Genomic DNA, 20,160 nt, shown 5'->3' with positions numbered 1-20,160 from the left:
CCCAGGCACTGGTCCTGGCAGCCTGGGCCATTTCCATTTTAAACCTTCGGAGGAAGCCCTGAGCAGTCGCCCACGGCAGGCACCAGCTGACAGGTGATGTTTGTGCCTCTCCTCCTGGTGCTGGCAGGAAGACACGCAGTTGGCTTTCAACTCTAGAAACCTGAGCCTGGAGCCCCCGTGTGCAGCCGCCTTCCCCGGTGCTGGCAGGGAGGGGAGCCCCAGCCCACATCCCTCTGCCAGGAGCGTCAGGGGTCCTGGACCCTGCTTTGCGTACACTCCCTTTCCTACCCAGACAGCCTCCCCCAACTCCTAAGATACCTAGGGGTGGGAAAGGGTGGGGCTGATCTCCATCCTCCAAAGGATGCAAGGGCGGAGATGAGGCAAGGCTGGACCTTGTCACCCCTCACCTCTGTTCCTGTGCCTTGGCTTTATTTATTCACATCAGACCTCTCATTTGAGCCTCCTGGGCCTGGCATACCCCAGTTGAGCTGTGTTCTCTCTCAACCACACGCCCCGGGAGAGCCTGGAAGCCCTCCCGGGGCCCCAGGAAGCCTGGGGCTGCTCCCTGATGTCGCCGCTTCACAACTTTGTCCTCCTCAGAGAGCTCTGATCTACCACGGCTCCCTGCAGCTGGGCAACAACGCTCCCCAGCCTTCCGCCTCTGGGCCTCGGATCCCCACGAGGAGGGGCGTGCTCGCGGTCTGTTGCCTCCTTGTCTAGAGAGCTTGGGGGTGGGGGATCCTGTGTGCGCCCCCAGTCCGTTAGTCCCTCCGTTCCACCTTTGCCAGGTGCACAGCCTCAGCCCCCGCCGGCACTAGGCTGCCAGTCCACAGCGCGCGCAGGGAGGGAAGTTGGAGGCTGCCTATGCCCCCCTTGAAGTCGTTTTAAAAATAAAACCTCGCTCTAACCGTGACTCACGCGGCTAGTGGGGACAGGAACGCGGCGCAGGGGCCGGCCGACTGCCCTCGCCGCACGAGCCCCTCACCCTCCTTTTCCCGAGTGTGGGGCAGGAGCTGGGACTGACCTGCTCAGCCCGGGGCCCCCCGCGGGCCCGGCCGCCATCCCCCGGGCGCAGCCAGGGCTCGGCTCTGGGCTGCAAGCGAGCCCCCGCCCTTTCCAGCCTCCGCTCCGGGGAGCGGAGCCGCGGGCCGCGAACCCCGCGCCTCCCCGCGGCGGAGCCAGCACCACCCGCGCTGGGCTGTCGACTCCCGACCCCCCTACCCCCCGAATCCCAAAGGCTGCACGTCTCCCGCCACACCGGACCGATTCGGGCGACGCGATCCGGCCGGATGCGTGCAGCACGGCCCCCGCCCCGCGCGCCCCAGCACCCCGTCCCGACCCCCGGCCCGCGCAGCTTGCCTTACCTGCGCAGCGGCCGGGGAGGCGGGTCTCCTCGGGAAACTTTGCGGCGACGGCTGGAGCCTCAGGGGTTATTCCAAGGAGCGGGCGGGAGCCCTAGCCGGAGGGCACCCAGGGGGGCCTGGGAGAGGAGCCCCCGGTGCGCGTCGGAGCTCTGTGGCGGGCCCGGGGCGCGGGGCGCGCGGCGGCGCATCTGCCCGGCGGAGCGGCGGGAGGAGTGCGCGGGGTGGCGCCCGGCGGCGGGGTGCGTGTACCCGGGCGGGTGCGCTCGGCAAGGCGAGGGCAGCGGCGGCGGCGAGCAGGGCGCGAGGAAGCAGGCTGTGCGGCCGCCTCTCCCCTCGCGGCGGCGGCGGCGGCGGCGGCGGCGGCGGCGGGGCTGTGCGTGCAGCGCGGAGCGGGGAGGGCGGGAGCGGAGAGGGAGGCGGCGGGCGGGGAGGAGGCGGCGGGGGCGGGGGCGCCGCGCTGCGCACTGGCCGGCGGGACCCGGCGCGGGAGGCTGCGCCGCCGCGCGGGGACTCTGGCCCAGCCCGGGAGAAACGGCGTCCGCCCGTTCCCCTCCTCCTAGCCTCCGCTAAAATGTCTGGGGTGGGGGGCGGGGGAAGACGAGTTGGGGAGCTGGTCCCCTCTAGGGACTAGGGGGAGGGAGGCTCTCAACACCAATCTCCAGGGCGGGAGGGAGGGTGGCGAGGAAAAGGGGTTCTGGTTCAGGTACCTCCTCCCCCCACATCGATCCTCTCAGCACCCACTCATTCATCTATCTATATTCATTCATTCTTCAGTCCACTAGAGCATTCATTCACAAACAGAACCCACTGCCTGCTCTGCGTGCCCAGGTCACCCCATTCCTCTCTGCCAGGTGCCCCTTCCAGGCTCAGACACCACCACCCCCCGCGCCCCGCTCGCTTGCAGCCCCTCCTGCACAGGCCCTCTCTAAACCCTTTGCTTTTCTCCGAGCAGGACCCCACCCTGATATGTAGGAGGGCAGGTCGGGTCAGATGCCAGCACCCCTCTTCCCCTCCCCAAAGGCTGACCTTTGAACAACTTAGGTAACCTCTCTAAACCTGAGTATAAAACGGGAGCATTGGCCACTGGACTCCTGGGGAGTTGAGGAGACCTGCGAAGGGAAGGTGGTTGGGAGCAGAACTGGCACACATTAGGACCTCAGAGAAAGTTGTTGTGGGAGCCCTGGGTGGATGGACCACAGCAGGGAAAATGCCCACGTGTAGCAATGGGAACACTAACATCTCTCACTTCCCCTTGTCACCTGGTGACAGAATTGGGTGGTCCCTTCCAGACTTAGTTTTCCTCTTTGGCGCTAGCTGCTCTGAGTGAGCCCCTAACTGCTTAGATCACATGTGCGTTTCCCCCACAGCTCCCGGGCCCATCCTTATTCCTCCATCATCTGTGTGGGGCCCCTCTGAACAGACCACTCCAACATCTCCTACCCCACCATGCCAACTCCAGAGCCTTTCACAAGTCCCGCCCAACCTGCGCTTTGTTACCTTTCAAGGCTTCCCTCAGGATGCCCACCGTCACCCCTGAGGGAGGGTGTGCTCTCTGCCTCCTTGCTCTCCCGATGCTCTTCCCAGAGCTGCCTGGGGCCTGGTGGAGGGCTGCCACCTCCGAGCCCTCCCCCAGCCCTGTGTGCCCTTCCCACCTCTCCTCTTCACCTCCCAGCTCCCTTCTGCCTTCCCTGGGTTGGTACTCAATTCACTGAGCAGCTATTTTTTTTCCTCCCAGTTTTTATTTATCGCCCAAACAGCATTATACCAACAATGAAGGAAGGGGAAAAAATCGCCCACAATGCCACCTCCCTGTGGCATCAACAACCTCCCTTCCTCTGCTCGCTTCCAGGCTTGTCCAGGCACAAAGCTGGCTATAATTTTCACAGAAGTGTGGTTTCTGTTCCGCCTCCCCAGACCCCCCAGATGGACTCGAGGGCCCCAGGGCTCCATCTCCATCAGTCCTCCATGGTGTCACTTAGCATGTGGCTCAGGAACTCTGTGTGTCCGCCCCTTTACCTCCCCGCCACCCCATGCCGGGCACCAGGCTGGCGCCAAGCAAGCACTTGGCCTTGTACCGGGGTGGAGTGTACGGATGGAGCTTGACACATCACACTTGAATATCAAAATATCACCATCATAATTGTGGCTTTAATGGCTGTGAGATGCGCCCCCCAGCTGATGGACTGTAACTCGCATAGTGACATCTCCTGCACCACAATTCGAGGAATGCTGAGGGAATTCCGCGGTGCTGGGTACCGTCTGGGACACCAGGGAGACCATTATGAACCAGGTTGCACTGGACGAAAAGCTGGGATTCCGCAAAGGCTGCCCAGCACATAGTCAAGGCTAGGCAAGAGCTACCTGAAACAGGCTTCTCCACATGACCCCAGGGACTAGGGCCAAGTCAGCTGGGACACCAGACAGCTTCCTGGGGCAGTGCTTGTTGTCCTAGGTTTGACAGGGGTGGGGGGGATGGGAGGGAGCGGGGACAGGAGAAAGGTTCCAGATCAGGTGTAGCTGGAGCCCATTGCAGCCATGAATGAATGCTGTACTGGGAGTACCTGCGTGCCGCCGAGCAAGAGCTCTTGGCTGGAGCTGGGGATTGGAGTCAGAGGGACTGTGATGAAGAGGTTGATGGCAGTCAGGCCTGGTGTGCAGGGTCTTGGACATATGGACTGTGTAGGAACTTCAGCCTGAGAGAAGTCGAGCTTCAACCAAAGACTGTAACTCCAGGACAGTGAGACTGTCAGCTGAGATCAGGAAATATGGTTTGTTCAGTCAGCAAACCCTGGCGGATCACACTGCATGCTACAGGCGGCATGAGAACACAGGACAATGGCAACGGATAGGATAGCGTGTCCTGTGAGCTGGGCCCCAGTGGGAGGCTCTTGGCACTGAGGGCAGTGCAGGTCACCCAGTAACACTTTGTGGCTTCAACCTTGAGCTCGCCAAGCCCCAGTTCCCCGACTCTGAGGGAGGCAATAGCCAGAGCAATGTCCTGCAGCTCAGAGTGGGCCCTCCCACTGGGCAGCAAGGTCAGCCTGGCCCTGCCTGCAGCCTTTCCCCCACCCTCCAGCCCCCACCCCCAGGCTCACAGCCACCACCTCCCCTCTCAGGGGGATGTGGCTTCTGTTTGCCACCTCACTGTTCAACAGCCAGTGACCCTCAACACTGTCCGTTCCTCCCTAATGCCTCCAGTTTCTGATGCTAATGTGACAGTCTGAAAAGGTCCTGGGATGCTTTCGATACTATGAACTGTGGAGATAACTGGATTTGGCAATATTAGACTGTTGTCAACCAAGGCTGGGCCATTCTTAGCCTCACGTAGGTTCTGGAGTGGGGAAGGATAGGATCTCCTCCAATGCACATTTCACACAGCATCACTAGGGACCTTCACTCTGGGGATTCCAGACTCATGATCACTGGCTACCTGACCTCTCTGAACTCCAGTAATGCCCAGGGCATTCTGGGACATTTCCATGGATTTGTGAGCACATGGGCTGGGGGTGGGATAGCTGTGCACCTGCTTCAGGAACACCTGGTTGGCACACCAACCCTCACCTTCAAGCAAAACTTCTGGTCCAAGTCCCAGATCTACTGTGCTTGCTCCCGGCTGCCATTCTGCACTGAGAACTCCCATAGGCAGGACACAGAGGGTTGAGGCCTCTTACAGAAGGCAAGGTAGGGGGCTAAGGGTAGCACGTGAGTCTCAGGTCAGTGCCTCAGAAAGCAAGACCTTCAGCCTAAGGTAAGGTCCTAGAGAGAGATCCAGGAGCAGCCAGAGAAGGAGCAAAGCCCAGTGGGCTGAGGCAAGCAACTCCCGAAGACAGGGACGGGGCAAGGGGACCTCGAGGAAGGGTCAGGCCAGGGGCGGGTGCTGGCCAGGATCTACCTACTAATCTGGCTCCAATGCTGGCCTGTTTGAGCCCCCCTGTTCCCTGGGACAAGGGTCCCACTTCTCTCTCTCTTCCTTCCCTGCCCAAATGACCCACCTGCAGACCAGAGCCTGGCTATCCTGTCCACTGAGTCCCTGCCCCCTTTCTCCTTCCTTTTTGGGACTATAAGTATTAAATGCCATGGCCTGGGTGATTTATAAAGAAAAAGGTTTACAGCTGGGCAATGGTGGCGCACACCTTTAATCCCAGGAGGCAGAGGCAGGCGGATCTCTGTGAGTTCGAGGCCAGCCTAGTCTACAGAGCGAGATCCAGTACAGGCACCAAAACTACAGAGAGAAACCCTGTCTCAAAACAAAACAAAACAAAACAAAAATAAATAAGTAAAAAATTTAAATAAATAAAGCTCAAGCTAGGGCTGTCCTTGAACTTCTGGAACTCCTGCTCCACCTCCTGACCCCTGGAATTGCAGGTGTGTCCCCAGGCCTTGTTTCTGTGGTGCAAGGATGGAGCTCAGGGCTTCGAGCCTGCTAGGCAAGCCCTCCGCCAATGGAGCCACCTCCTGAGCCTCCACAAGTCTCAGAGGAAAAGTACTAGAGCAGTCGTGTTTATTTATCATTTGTGTGGGTTTGAGTGAGGCAGCGGGGGCTGAGGGTGTCAGGGGACAGCTTCCAAGAGTTAGTCCTGTCCTTCCACCATGTGGGTTCCAGGTTGATGACTCAGGTCATCAGTGCCCTTACCCACTGAGCATCTTGCTGGCTCCAGCAGTCTCTTCTTGTGTTTCTCTTTGTGACATGCTCTGCGACTGCCTTTCATGACCCCACTTTTCAGCTTTTAGACAGCTCTCTTACCTATTAGAAGCTAGGTAGCTGATGGCATCATAGACATGCCTTCCTCCTGGATCATAGTAAATTATCTGCAGGTGTCATGGTGGTTTAGGTTCAGGGCCTCTGGACTCTGGGATGGGTGTCTTGGGAGTGCTTGCCCCTTTTTCTCCTGGCCATGAGCCCTTTGAAGGCAGAGCTGGGAGCCCAATGTGATCCCCCACAAGTTTACAGGCCTGCCCATCGGGACAGCACTGTCTGCTGATGCTAAATGAATGGGTGATCATCAGGCTGAGCCAGTCCAGGCAGCAGTGACCATGATGTTCCAAGGCCAACTTTAATCAGAAGACTGGGAACTACTTAGAATGACCGTTCCAAGGACTAAAGTGTCCAGACCCCAGCTCAACTAGCAGGGTGGGGTCTTGGTGTGTATAAGGACACACACTAAGGATGTGGGTGAGAGAAAAAAATTCCAGGGAGTATCAGAAACCAGGCTTGGAATAGAGAGAGCGTTCATCCCCGGCAGCCTCTCCAGAAGGACCAGGACTGAGGCTGTGGTTCCCAAGCCTCTCACCTCTCCCACCCACCCCCCAGCCCCCCAACACCCCCCCCCGTCATGGGAGCCTCTTTCCCTCCCTCTGAGTGACATTACCTCCCTCCAAGTCTTTCGCTCAGGGCTGCTTCCCCCTCCCAGCCGTTATTCCCAGCCAAGGACGTGCTTTCTATGGTGGTTTAACCCCGCTTTGCCTCCCCATCATTCACCTGTTACACATCCGCGTCCAGCACAGAAGTCGGAGCTGTGGCTCGGAGAGCAGTGTGTCTGAAGGGACCCGCATGTGTAGGAATCAGGGTTAGATGGTGCTGGGGCTGGTGGATAGGGGCTGAGGCAAAATAACAGGTAACGGAGGAGGTGAGGCCCGAGGTGCGGGCCCAAGCAGAGGCCGTGCCTCCTGGTCGGGAAGAGGATAAGTGGTAGCTAAAGGGGGGTGGGGGAGGGGCTGCCGTGTGAGAGAGATGAGGGTGGGACCCCAAGATAGAGTGAGCCTGAGGGCTGCCCTGGATCACCCCAGGGGGAGAAGAGAAAGTAGGTTAATGATGTTAGTGTTTGGGCTCTGCACTCCAAAGACTTCTGTTGGGGCCCCAGCCTGTGGTCATGTCCTTCCCTGTCACAGTGTCTCTCTAGCCTCTGTGAGGGAGGTGTGGTGCTCTCTGCTCCTCCTCACATGCCTCCTCTACCTCCTGCCCCAGTCATAGTGGCTTTGTGGGCTTCAGAAGGCCCAGTACCTAGCTAAGCTATTGGGGCTCAAGACAGACCTGCAACTCAGAACTTCAGAGGCTAACCCCTCAGTCCCCTGGGTCCCCTCTGCAGGTTGCGGCCCCATGGGTCAACTGAAGCCACTACAGGAGGAGGCCTGGGAGGGTCTGGGAGTCTGAGGATTCCTGTTGGGAGCCCAGGGTCTCCTCCCAGAGCTCTGATATTACAGAGCTGGGGCAGGAGGTAACAGGGCGTGTTCCAGAAGCCTCACCTGCCTGCCCAGGTGCTGCAAGGGTAAAGGAGGAGGGAAAGGGACTGCCGAGCCAAGGCCTCAGAACCCAAGACCCACAGGTGCCCTGCTGGAGTTAAGGCCTGCCTTGGGGGGGCTCACTCAAATGTTCTCACACCTACGAGGCACAGGTGCCCTGAGCAGCTAGCTGGGCCTGGCAGAGTTTGAGCTCAGAATACGGCTGAGGCTGGGCATGTGAGGAGCCGTAGGAGGAGGGGGGGGAGGGGAAGAGGGCCAGTGCCAGTCATGGGGCGGGGTGGGATGGTGTTGCTAGGCAACCACCACGCGGCTGCCACCAAGGAGGGATTCTTAAAGAGCTGAGCCGAGAGGCTGGGCCACTGAGGGCTGAGGCTGGGCCTTGCATACCAATGGCAGCCACACAGGTCTCCTCTCTCCTCCTCTTCCTACTTCCCTCCTCCATTCTTCCTCCTCCCTCCACAAAGTAAAGCTAGAACCGGGAGATCAGGACAGAGGAAGGGCACCCGTGTCAAGGGACCCTGGGACTGTCAGGCGAGGACCAGGTTGAGTTCTTTGTCCCTACAGAGAAGGCTTAGATGGCGTCAGATGGCCACCTTGAGACCTACAGGGCAAGTCACACCCTCAGTGCCAAGACTTCTCAACATAGGCCCTAAAGCCAAGGATGGAAGGGAACTTGGCCTACTGGGCATGTTCCAGGTGAAGGGACACTAACTAGTATTAGAGTCTCATCTCTTCCTGGCTGAGCAACCTTGAGCAGTTTCTGTCCTAAGAGCCACCAGCCCTCAGAGGAGGTGGGTTCCTAACAAAGCTGTATCTCGTGGCAGAGGAAGTCCTTCTTGTGGTCTAACTTAAATTTCTCTTGCAGAAAGTGGTCCCTGCCTTTCTCCTGTCTTTGTTGCTTCTGTGGTTTCAGAAGCAACAGCAGCAGGGACTCAGCTGGGTGGCTGCTGTCTCTTCCTTCTAGGGACCCCTTTCCCAGCCATCCTCAGGGTGTCTGTCCCCAACCCAAGTCATAATGTTTTGTGCTTATGGGTGGCATCTGGACAAGAGTCCAAAGTTGTCTCTAGGACCCAGGAGTCCTGTGGGACACCAGGGTGCAGAGAGCCTCAGCACTGGGTGGGGACAGAGGCACTTTCCAGCTTTAGCCCTGTGTTTCCATGGTTCTCTTCCAGCTCTGCTTGTACGGTGTCAGCACAGCCTTCCTGCTTGCTCCCTAGCTCCAGCACCTCCCATGGCTCTCCATGGCCATGAGGAAGAATCTTGATCAGGCCTGTAGACCTGGCGGCTCCCTCTGCCCTCAACTCAGCCACAGTACTCTCTCCAAAGCTCCCCCAACCTGAGACCCAGGGCCTCATTCTCCACCCTATCCCCACCCCTCACCCTCACACAGAGACGTCCAAGCCATGTCTGTTGAATGGATAAGCCATGGCCTGCTTAGTCTGCAAAGGGTCGTTTTGTTTGAGAATGAGGAAATGACTCAGCCGGTACAAACTATGCAACTCTAAGGACCTGAGTTCAAATCCCTAGTTCTCACATAAAAAGGCAGATGCGGCTGCATGCACTCCTATAACCACACACTGTGAAGGATGGAAACAAGAAGGTGCTGGCCACCTCCAGCTTAGTGAGAGATGCTGTATCAAAGGAACAAGGGAGAGCATGGTAGAGCAGGGCCCCGGATGGCCTCCTCTGGTCTCAGCACGCACCTGCACACATTCATTAGTTAGTTAATATTGTTTCTAATTTTAAAGATTTGGGGGGGGGGCTTGGTCTTATAGTGTTGAGGATGACATCTGTGGCCTCAAGCACTCTAAGTATATGTTGCATCAATGAGTGACACCCCACGTCCCCATGTCCACCTTTGAGACCCACAAATGAAAAAGGCTGCCATAGGCCGGTAATAAGCCACCAGGCAAATGAGGAAGTGAGGTCTTTATGGGCCCACAGTATCATCTCCAGAGGAAATAAACAGGGTGATAAAGGAATATGCAAAGGATATTTTAGTTGGTGGTCAGGGGAGGCCCCTTGAGGGAAATGATAATCCTATTGAGACCTGATGGATAAGTCAGAGACAGTTAAAGAGGAGCTGGGAGAAAAGTGAGGCATTGGAAGTCGTGTGTGCAAAGGCCCTGGGGCATGAGCATGCCAGACCTATTTGAGGAAGAGAAAAGAAGACAGGAAATTAGGGGGAGCGAGTGTGGGATGCAGTCGAGCATTCATGGAAGAGAATATGGATTTTATTCTAAGTATAATAGGAAGCTATTTGAGAGGTTTAAGCAGGGAAGTGACATGATCTAATTTATATTTTAAAACGATCATCCAAACAACCACTTTGGAGAGCAATTTGGCAATAACTAGTGAAGTTAAAGATGCCAGCCTGCCCAGAGAAATGCTGGCACACAAATGGGGTGGGCAAAGATGCCCCTGCCACGTCTGCAAGAGGCCAGGCTTGGCCACCCAGCTGCCTGAGTAGAGAATGGGTGTTGTGTGGAGGAGTAGCTCCCCGGGAACATGCCCCTGACAGTGCAAACCCACCCAGAATGTCACTGTTTATATACAGGACAGTGATACACTCACCAATCCCAGGGCACACACAGCAAAACTAGATAAAACAATAATCCGTTAGCCAGGTGGTGGTGGCACATGCCTCTAGTCCCAGCATTCAGGAGGCAGAGGCAGGAGTTCAAGGTCAGCCTGGTCTACAAAGTGAGTTTCAGGACAGCCAGGGCTACATAGCAAAACCCTGTCTCAAAACAAATAACCCACAATAATCTGTCATCCCAGCACCAAGGAGACAGTAGACCAGCCTGGGCTAGCTATATAGCAAGACCTTGCCTACAAAAAGATCAAAAAGGAAGCATGTGTTATTTCAGGGAATTGATGTTTCTGTGAGGGAGGCACCTCACTGTTCTGTGACAGTATAGGTTTGTTTGTTGAGACAGGGTCTCTGTCCCAGGCTGGCCTTGAACTCCAGATGCTGCCGCCTCCATCTCCCAAGTACTGGGATCACAAGCACGCACCACCACGCCTGGTTTATGAAATGCTGGTGATTGAACCCAGGCTCTTGGGTATACTAGGCAAGCATTCTACATCCCCAGCCCGGAGCAATGAGTTTGCTGGGCTGGGCTCGGTGGTAGGTCTGTTTCTGTTGCTGTAATTGAACACCAGAGGCTGAGTGATTTATAAGGAACAGATATTTACTTCCATGATGATTCTGCAGCCTGGGAACTCCAGAGTATGGACCAGCGTTGGGTAAAGGCCATGTGCTGTGTCCTTATGAGGCCCACAAGCTCCCTTGGCAAGACAAAGCAAGGTGACAACTTCAGTCACTCTTTTAGAAAGCCACTCAGGTCATTGAGTATGGTGGCACACACCTGTAACCCCAGCGTTTGGGAGGTGCAGGCAGGAGGATCAGAAATTCAAAGCTATGGTCAGACAGTGGTGGCCCACGCCTTTGATCCCAGCACTCAGGTGGCAGAGGCAGGCAGATCTCTGAGTTAGAAGCCAGCCTGGTCTACAGAGGGAGATCCAGGACAGTCAGGACTACACAGAGAAACCCTGTCTAAAAAAAAAAGACAACAGCAACAATTGAAAGCCAGCTAACAGCGGGGACCCTCCCGGTGGGGCCACCAGCACTTCAATTAGCCTGTGTTCAGGCCTCATCTACATAGCTAGTTTGAGGCCAGCCTGGGCTACATGAGACCCTGTCTCAAAGGCCAAAACCACCACCACCACCACCAAAAAACAGCCCAGGTTTTCTCTTTTCAAAAGCAAGCTGAAGCGCAGAGTGCAGAGGGCCACGGGAGGTCACCTGTCTTTGGCCGTGGTAGGGCCTGTCCAGCTGTCGCTAAGCAGAGGGCTGAGACTGCCTTGGGGATCCCCACACCACCTCACCAGGATCCATAGCCTGCCACAAGCCTTTGCCCCACCCCCACCCACTTGCTCTGGTTCCCTGCACTCCCCAGCTGGCTGCCCTAGGTCCCAGCCCCTCATTCCTGCAGATCTGGATTCCTGAGCTGGAGCCGACACCCGGCTGGCTGGGGCCCAAGCCATCTCCTGGTAATTGGGTTTCAGGGATGCTCTCAGATATGCTAATGGCAGGACAAGAGTGCTGCTGGGCTCCTGGGGGAAGGGAGGCCCGCTGCAGCTGGGGGTCTGCAGCCCTCCTGGACTCCACGGGGCAAGTCAAGCCGCTGGATTCAACCCACTGGCTTCCCAGCCTCGTGGCAAGTCCCTTAACCTCTGAACTCCTTATATGCACATGTGTTAAAGCGGCAAAAATAACAGGACGTCATGCAGGGTTCCTGGGAACTGGTGAAGGGAAGACTCCGCCGGGAAACACCTGGCTGAAGCCACATACAGGACTTGCTTGGCCAAGGCTTGTAACTATTCTTTGGTTCTTGTTAATGCCTGACATTAACGTTGATTCCTTCGGGTTTGTGAGCTGGGGGCGCTGCTGGGTCTGAGACGGAGGGCGACTTACCTCTCCTGCTGCTTATAGTGTCCCTAACAAAAAGCCAGAACGTGAAACGTGCCTCTAGATCCAGCCTGGAGAGTGGGTGCCAAGTGTCACCTGAGCTGATGCTGACGTGGGATCCCCAGGAGGAGCTCGGGAAGCCCAGCAGTGGCCAAGCCCAGGGAACCCAGGCAGGAAGGGGTGGAGGCCCAGGCAGGCAGGAACCGCAGCCAGATAACCTACTTCCATCTCTAAATGTCTGACGAGGCAGCTTTTGTAGGGCCTGGCATGGGCTGGATCCCGGGGTACAAGAATGGAGACCACAAACCGGTGAACAAGCCGTGGGGGGTCGTGAAGGTGCGAGGATGGCAGCCTCACTCAAGAACAGCAGGCTCAGCCCTGGGAGCAAACAAGGCAAACCTCTGAGCCTCAGTTTCCCCATCTGTAAGATAGAGCTGCATATCCAACAGCCCTCCCTAGCTGGGAGTTGGTGAGCCAGCCTCCACCGGTGGAAGCTTCTGCTGCGGCTGTTCACCTTCTAGGACCCTTGGCGCCCAGGACCCCAACCCCTGCGCCTGTCTGAAGCCATGCTACAAATCCACATACTGATGGTGTTTGGAGGTGGGGCCTTTGAGAGCTGAGTGGAGTTAGATGGGGTCATGAGAGTGGGGCCAATCATGGGGTTCGTAAAAGCCAAGAATACATGTATCCCAGGCTAGCTTCGCTATATAGCCAAGGCTGGACTTGAACTCCTGAACTTTCTGCCTCCACCTCCTAAAGTGCTGAGATTACAGGCATGGGCCACTGAACCTGAAGGTGTTTTATTCAGTCATATCTTTAGCATCTAGGCCCAGGAGGACCTGACTAAATGACTCTCTCATCACCAGATAAAGAAACAGAGGTTGCAGGAGCAGGAACCACCAGCCCCAGATCACAGGTCACAGCTGGAGGCTTCAAGACCAGCTCTGGCAAAGGATTACAGGGTACTGGCTCTTCCCATTCAGAGCTGTCTCTTCGACAGGGGGGTGTATGTGTCCATGTTAGGGTGGCTATTGAAAGCCCACATGGCAGCTGGCTGGGGATGGATTTGATGAGTAAGTGGCAGCCCTGTGCCCCCACGAGACCCCCCTCAGCCTGTGTGTTTCTACCTTAGCAGCCACACCTTGGAGGACAGTGACCTTGGCCTGGGGGACAGAGCTTGTCCAACATGGTGACTGCTCACCCAGCTTGGAGTGTCTTTGAAGTCTCTTGTTTTATCTTCAAAATTCAGCACATTTTACATCTTATTCCATCTGTGGGTGTTTCTAATCTAAAACATGTTTTAAAGGACTTGCCTCTCGGAACACGGATCCCCACCACTGGCCTGTGGGAGCGGGGGAGGTAACAGCGACTTCCCTGGAACAGAGCCTGCCCCCTAAGCTCCATGGGCCCAGCTGTCAATCTATGTGGCAGTTGGGACAAAGCCTTCACAGAGCCCTCCTTGTAGGCAGCAGCCTTGCACCTGACAAGTCCGGGGGACATTTCAGGAGGGGGACAAGACCCCTCGGGCAGTCTAACCTCAGCAGCGCCTTCCCATCTGACGCTGAAGCTCCCAGAGTCACACCTTCAGGCTGACCAGCTCCAAAGGCCCCTGGCCTTCTGTCCCCTCCCCTCCCCTCCCCTCTGCCAGCCCTCCTCTGTCTGCCCTTCGATTACCTCCATGACCTCGGGTGCTAACTAGTTCTGGTTCAAGTTCATTCCTCTGTAGCTTTGACTGTCACCCCGGAGACAGTGAGCTCTGTGCCAGCAGAGTCCACCCTCATCCCAGTAGCAGTAGAAAGTATCTGTGCCAAAGCTAAGGTCTGGCTCACTCAGGGGGAAGGAGAAAACCGAGCCAGCGAGGGTTCAAGGGTCAAGGGGAGCAGTGCCCAGATCCCCAGCTGCTCCAGGCAGGTGAAGCCAGGATGCCAGGACAAGGGGTACGGGAGCTGAGGCAGACATGTGGAGGCAGTAGCCTCCTGGGGCATGTGCAGGGGCTGTGCCAGCCTCAAAGTCACCGCTGTGCCTGCCTGGCCAGCCTCTTCCCGGTCCAGGCACCTGCTCAGCGCTTTCCTCGGGTCACTGGTAACTGATTCTCTTCTCTGCATCCCCCTCTCCCATCTCGCTCAGAGGGCCACCCCCTCCTCCCAGGCATGAAGGACACAGTCCCTGTCAGGGAAAGCCAGAAGGTCCCAGGGCCACTGGCCTCAGACCAGCACTTGTTCCCTACTCTCGGCTTCCTGCTGGGCTGGCTGGTGGGGAGCCCCACGTGGGGAGCTGGGCACACCCAGGTCTTGTCCACATGCAATCCGCACGGCGGGCTGAATGACTTGGGGGTGTACAGTCAAACTGTTCAATTCTTTCAATAACCATTGCTAAGGTGTCACACCGACAATCCCAGCACTCAGGAAGCTGAAGCAGGAGGATCAAAAGTACCAGGTCAACCTGGGATGCAGAATGTGTTCATGACCTGGAGCCTGGAGCCTGGGCGACAGGACACAGTGAGACACTGTCTAAACACAAAACAGCAACAACAAGCTGGGGTGGGGGGGGGTTCAGTGCGAGAGCACTTGCCTAGCATGCAAGACACCCAAGAGTCGGTTCCCGATACTGAAAAAAAAAATGTCCCTAGACACCTGCTCTGCACCAGAGCTCTGTGCTGGAGGCTGTGGATGTGGCGCACCCAGGGACAGTATTCAGAAGGCTGCCTGCCTACCTGAAGAGTAGGATGCTGGAGGGGCGGGTGGGAGTCTCAGACCCGGGTGGGTGGGCACCAGGAATGCACCCGAGTGGGTCTCTTGGAGAGGGCAGGGTGATGATTTCTTCCAGGCAAAGCTGCTGGACATGATAACCTGGAAGGTGGCAGAGGGAGGCACCGAGAGGGGGAAAAAGATGGGATCATGTGTTTTGGGGGCTTTTGTCTTCCAGACCTTGCTTGGAGCCCGTTCTATATCCTGAGAGCAAAGGAGGGGTGCTCCTTTCTGACTGAGGTTCCATGGGCTCCCTAAGTGAGAGGTTTCAGAGGCAGCTGTTTTTTCTTTTGGGTGATGCTGGGGATGGACCCTGTGACCCTCTTGTATATCGGGCTAGCTGCTGCCTCTGAACCATACTCCCAGCCTTGGGCAGCTGCAGTAAAAGAGAAAACTGGTCCAATGTACACTGTGAGGAGATTGTCCCTGTGGCTCAGGGGCCTCCTCTGGGAAATGGTGGCAGTATCTCCCCAGAGAAGTGAACACTGTACACACACACCCTGTCCAGCCCAGCTCACAGCTGCCATGTAGGCTCTGTACCTTAGTCCCCTCCCTCCCATAAAAACATTTAAAATGCTGTCACATGACTTGTTCCACAGAAATATATATTTCGTTTGTTTGTTTGTTTTTGTTTTCGAGACAGAGTTTCTCTGGGTAACATCCCTGGCTGTCCTGGAACTAGTGCTGTAGACCAGGCCGGCCTTGAACTCGCAGAGATACGCCTACCTCTACCTCCCATGTGCTGAGATTAAAGGCATATGCTACCACTGCCTGGCTCAAGAAATATATTAATATTACAACATTTTTAAATGTTTCCTAAAGCTAGACATGGTGGCTCTTTACCTGTAATCCCAGCACCCAGGGTCCTGAGGCAGGAGGATCAAGAATTCAAGGTCATTTTCCCTCATCTACATATGAGTTCAAGGCTAGCCTGGGCTATATGAGTACCTCTAAGTAAATAAATAAATAAATAAATAGTTCCTTGTAGAAAGTGAAGCAGGGTAGGGTGCCACTTTTGTCCCTGGGCTTCCTCTGATCTTTGGTGGCACTTGCCAAACTCTCAGGGGATGGCCCTCTCCCTCTCACTGGGCAGTGGCCACCTGCCAGCACCTAACTAGGCCAAGGGCCTGGGCACAAACTGGGGAGTCCCTATTCTGCCACCCCCTAGGATGGCAGTGGTAGCACAGAGTAGGGCCAGGGCGTCGGGAGGTGGAAGGGGGTGGCAGGGCACATGAGCAGCGAGTAAAAACAGGGCAGTCGGCAGGGCAGAGACAGAGCCTGCAGAACACGTGGGAGGCTTGGAGCGGGGCACCCCCAAATCCCTGCTTTCAGTGGTCAAAGGACTTGGCAGTGAATGACCTGAGGGGGCACTTCAAGGTCACAGACTGAAAGCCAGCTGGTTAAGTCCAGTGGAGTGTGGTGAAGTCACACCCATCCCTGGCGAGGGAGCGGCTCATCTGCTGCGTTGGTGCTGGGACCAGCTTCGGCCCCTCCTGCACGTCAAAGGTCCTTGTTTAAAAGCTGGATGTTTCGGCTGGGCATCACTAGTGGCTCAGGCCTCTAATCCCAGCACTCGGGAGACAGAGGCAGGTGGATTTCTGTGAGTTTGAGGCCAGCCTGGTCTACAAAGTGAGATCCAGGACAGCCAGGGCTACACAGGGAAACCCTGTCTTGAAAAACCAAAATAAATAAACAAATAAATAAATAAAATAAAATGAATACATAAAATAAAAATAAGATAAAAGCTGGATACTGTGACATGTGCCTGTATTCCCAACTCTTGGGGGTCGGAAGCAGGATTGCCTGAGACCAGGAGTTCTGGCAGAATGGGCAACATTGTGAGACCCGATTTATCTCAAGATAAGCCGAGGTGTAAGGGTGTCGTTCAGTTGGCAATATGTTCCCTAACATGCACAAAGCCCTGGCTCCTCCTCTAGCATGGAATACATTAAACATGGTGGTTCATGCCTGTAATCCCAGAACTCCAGAGATACAGACATCCAAAGATAGAGGATCCAAAAGGTCATCCTTAGCTACATAGTAAGTTTGGGGCCAGCCTGAGCTATGTGAGACCCTGTCTTAAAAATAGATAAACAGAAACGAAAAGACTGTTTATGGGCAGATCAGCTGATCACAGATTCTCTACCCAGGCCAAGAAGGTGCCCAGGATTCACCTACCCTTTCAACATTGGGCCTGTCCCAGGCCCACTCCTCTCTCGGAGCCTGGCTGGGTGGACATCAGTCATTCATCCGGACATCAGTCATTCTTCATCCCATTTGCCCCTCCTCAGGGGCAAGACCACACAGAGCGAGGCTTTGGAGTGCCAGGCAGGTGGGGTTGACATTCTCTCTGCCTGGGGTCTGCTGCATCCAGGCCAGGTCCCCGCCCCTCCTCTGCTGCCCCAGCAAGGCTCCCTGCCAACCCGTTTGGCACTGTGCCCTCTTTGAGCAGGAGCCAGCTTGTTTGCGGCCGGTGTTAATTAAGAGAGAGGTGATGGGGGGAGGTGGGAAGGGCCGTGGAGGGCAGCTTCCGACAGCCGCCAGCGCTGCCCCCGGGCTCAGGGGCCTGGAGTCAGGCCTGGGCCCACCTCAGGTGCCTCATGCTCCACTGCTGCTTCCCAAACAGGAGGACTGCAGGAGTACAGGTCCTCGTGTTTGCCAGGCCTGCGGGGCGTGGAGCAATTGAGGCAGATTCAGTCTTTATTTATTTTGAGCCAAGGTCTCCTGTAGCCCAGGTTGGCTTATGTAGTAGGAGATGACCTTGAACTTCTGATCCTCCTTCCTCCACGGGCATCAGAACACAGGCATTGCTACCATATCTGGTATATACAATCCTGGAAATCTAACCAGGGCTTCCTGCACGCACAAGCCCTTGAAATGAGCTATTTCCCAGCTCCCACCCTCCCCCAACCCCACACCTGTACTGTCCCATTCTCTCTCTCTCTCTCTCTCTCTCTCTCTCTCTCTCTCTCTCTCTCTCTCTCTCTTTCTCTCTCTCTCTCTTCCTCCCTCTCCCCCACCCCCAGCTCAGTATCCTTCTCTGTAAAATGGGAACAGGAGCCTCTCCCTGGTGGCTTTGCTGTGATGATAAATGGGGTCATTTGAGAGAGCGGCAGACTGTCTCTTGCTAAGGATCTGCTCCTTCCATAGAACCGTGTCCTGGAGCACTTCTGGGGACCAGAATGGGACCTCTGCACCCTGCCCCTTGGGTTCCCTTGGTGGCTGACCTCAGCTCTTACCCGTAGGGTCTCTAGCTACTTTGCCTACATGCTCAGCTGGCTCCTCCTTTGTCCTCATGGTCCCTGCTTGGATCCAGGGAGCGCCCGGCCGCTCCTCGCCTCTCCATCTTAATTAGCTGCTTGTATTAATCTCGAAAGTAACGTGGCAACTTGCAGCCCTGGGTTTTCAGGCTGTGGAATTAATTATTCCCCAAGCGAAGAGCTGTCAGGTCTGGGAGACCAGCCACTGCAAGCCACCCGACACCACTTAGCAGCATCCACAGCTTTCACACGAAGCCCTGGACCAGTCTGGCCCCTAACCCTAAAACAGAAAGGCCTGGAAGGTGGGGGAAGATTCCGCCCTACGAGGAGCTGAGGGCCCAGCCTGGGAGCCAGGCCCCTGCTACCCAGGCCCCCTGGGTAGCAACTGGATCTTTGGGGACCTGTGGCCTCCCCTAACTCTTTGTCTAGTTGTCATTGGGACCTTATGGATGCAGGCCTGTGGCCAAAGGGGGACCCCAGGCTGAGCAGAGGCACTGACCAGTATAGCCCTGGTGTTCTGGCAGTGGGGCTGCTAATCTCCCTTACCTAAAGGTCAGCCACATGGCCACATGGTAAGGCAGGAGGGGCAGAGCAAGATGTAATCTGGAAAGTGGCAGCTGTGGTGACAGTCGGGCCCACACTCTCTGACGGAGGGCCCCTCCAGACCAGGCAGAAAGCAGGGAATCTTTCTATAGCACGGCCAGAGCTGACTCCTTTCTCATGACCTTCACCCCAACCCTGTGAGCTGGGGTGTTTTTCCCATTTTACACGGGAAACTGAGGCCTGGAGCCAGGTGGTACCTCTCACCAGGTGCTGGTTGGTGCTCAGGCCTCTGACATGGCCCACAGTGCCTCTCTTCTGTCGGGTGTACATGCTCCGCGGCCTGCTGCTAGCTCGCTAGCAGCACTTACCCTGCCCTGGTACAATTCCTCTCCTCTTTCATTTTTTGAGACAGGGTCTCTCTACATAGTCCTTACTGTCCTGGAACTCACTATGTAGACCAGGCTGGCCTCGAACTCACAAACATCCATCTGCCTTTGGCTCCCAAGGGCTGGGATCAAAGGTGTGCGCCACCATGCCCCATGTGCAGTCCCTTCTTAGTGGCCTCCAACTGTGTTACTAGGCAGCTGGTGGGTCATGAGGGTAAGGACCACGCTGTCCTGTGTACCAGGCTTTTTCTTTCGTGCCATCAACCAACTCCCAAATCATGACACAGAGACTTACTGTTAGTTTTGAATGCTCAGGCTAGCTTAGGCGCTGTTTCTGGCCGGCTCTTTTAACTTAAGTGAACCTGTTTCTCCGTATCTACCTTTTGCCTCGGGGCTTTTTACCTTTTTCTTTTTCTTTTTAGTTTTTTGAGACAGTTTCTCTGTGTAGCCCTGGCTGTCCTAGTACACCAGGCTGGCCTCGAACTCACAAAGGTCCGCCTGCCTCTGCCTCCCCAGCGCTGGGATTAAAGGCGTGCGCCACCACCGCCCGGCCTTTTTTCCTTTCTTATTTTTGTATATCTTGCTTTAACCGCTTCTCTCTGTTTGGCTGGCTGGCATCTGCCTGGCTTCTTGCCCAGGGTATGGCCCTTGTTTGCTCCTCCTTCTTCCTTTGTTCCTCCTCCTTCTTTTTAAGCCTGGATTTCTCCTCCCATTTATTCTGTCTGCCAGCCCCGCCTATCCTTTCTCCTGCTGTTCAACTATTGGCTGTCCAGCTTTTTATTAGACCAATCAGGTGCCTTAGGCAGGCAAGAGAAACAAATATAACACATCCTTACATCGTTAAACAAATGTAACACACCTTTGCACAGCATAAACAAATGTAACACACCTTTGCACAGTTAAAGTAATATTCTGCAGCATAAACAAATATAACCTATCTTTGCGTAGTCAAAATTATATTCCACAACAGTCCTGGCCTCCCCATACCTGTGCTGAAGCCTGGGCACTGCTGGGTCTCAGGAAACAGCGTAGAGTAAAAGAGAATAAGCATAGCACACAGCAGTCAGGCATGGCAGTAAGTACTTGGCAGTGGAAGAGAAAGAACAGTACAGCAAGGCCCCCCTTGCTGCAATAGTGAGTTGAAGC

The 20,160-nt window shown here is 55.8% G+C and overlaps 2 protein-coding genes across 8 annotated transcripts in view; one reads left to right on the top strand and one right to left on the bottom strand.

Annotated features, from left to right (window-relative positions):
• Positions 1–1,674, bottom strand: part of Flrt1 (fibronectin leucine rich transmembrane protein 1) — an 82,442-nt gene extending 80,768 nt beyond the window's left edge. For 2 of the 4 annotated variants that reach the window (XR_008213211.1, XR_008213212.1), the window contains exon 1: positions 1,365–1,674. The gene's annotated coding sequence lies outside the window, so the exon portion shown is untranslated. The remainder of the gene's footprint in view (positions 1–1,364) is intronic. The other 2 variants (XM_052714170.1, XM_052714169.1) reach the window with 2 other exon arrangements.
• The window catches only part of Macrod1 (mono-ADP ribosylhydrolase 1), a 144,520-nt gene that overhangs the window by 112,183 nt on the left and 12,177 nt on the right, over positions 1–20,160 (top strand). The gene's annotated exons all lie outside the window — the stretch shown is intronic.

The sequence above is a fragment of the Peromyscus californicus genome, unplaced genomic scaffold (assembly GCF_007827085.1).
Source record: "Peromyscus californicus insignis strain IS unplaced genomic scaffold, ASM782708v3 Scaffold_4__1_contigs__length_199733344, whole genome shotgun sequence".
Taxonomy (NCBI): domain Eukaryota; kingdom Metazoa; phylum Chordata; class Mammalia; order Rodentia; family Cricetidae; genus Peromyscus; species Peromyscus californicus.
The sequence above is the reverse complement of the archived record's forward strand: the minus strand, read 5'-3'. Positions and strand labels throughout refer to the sequence as shown.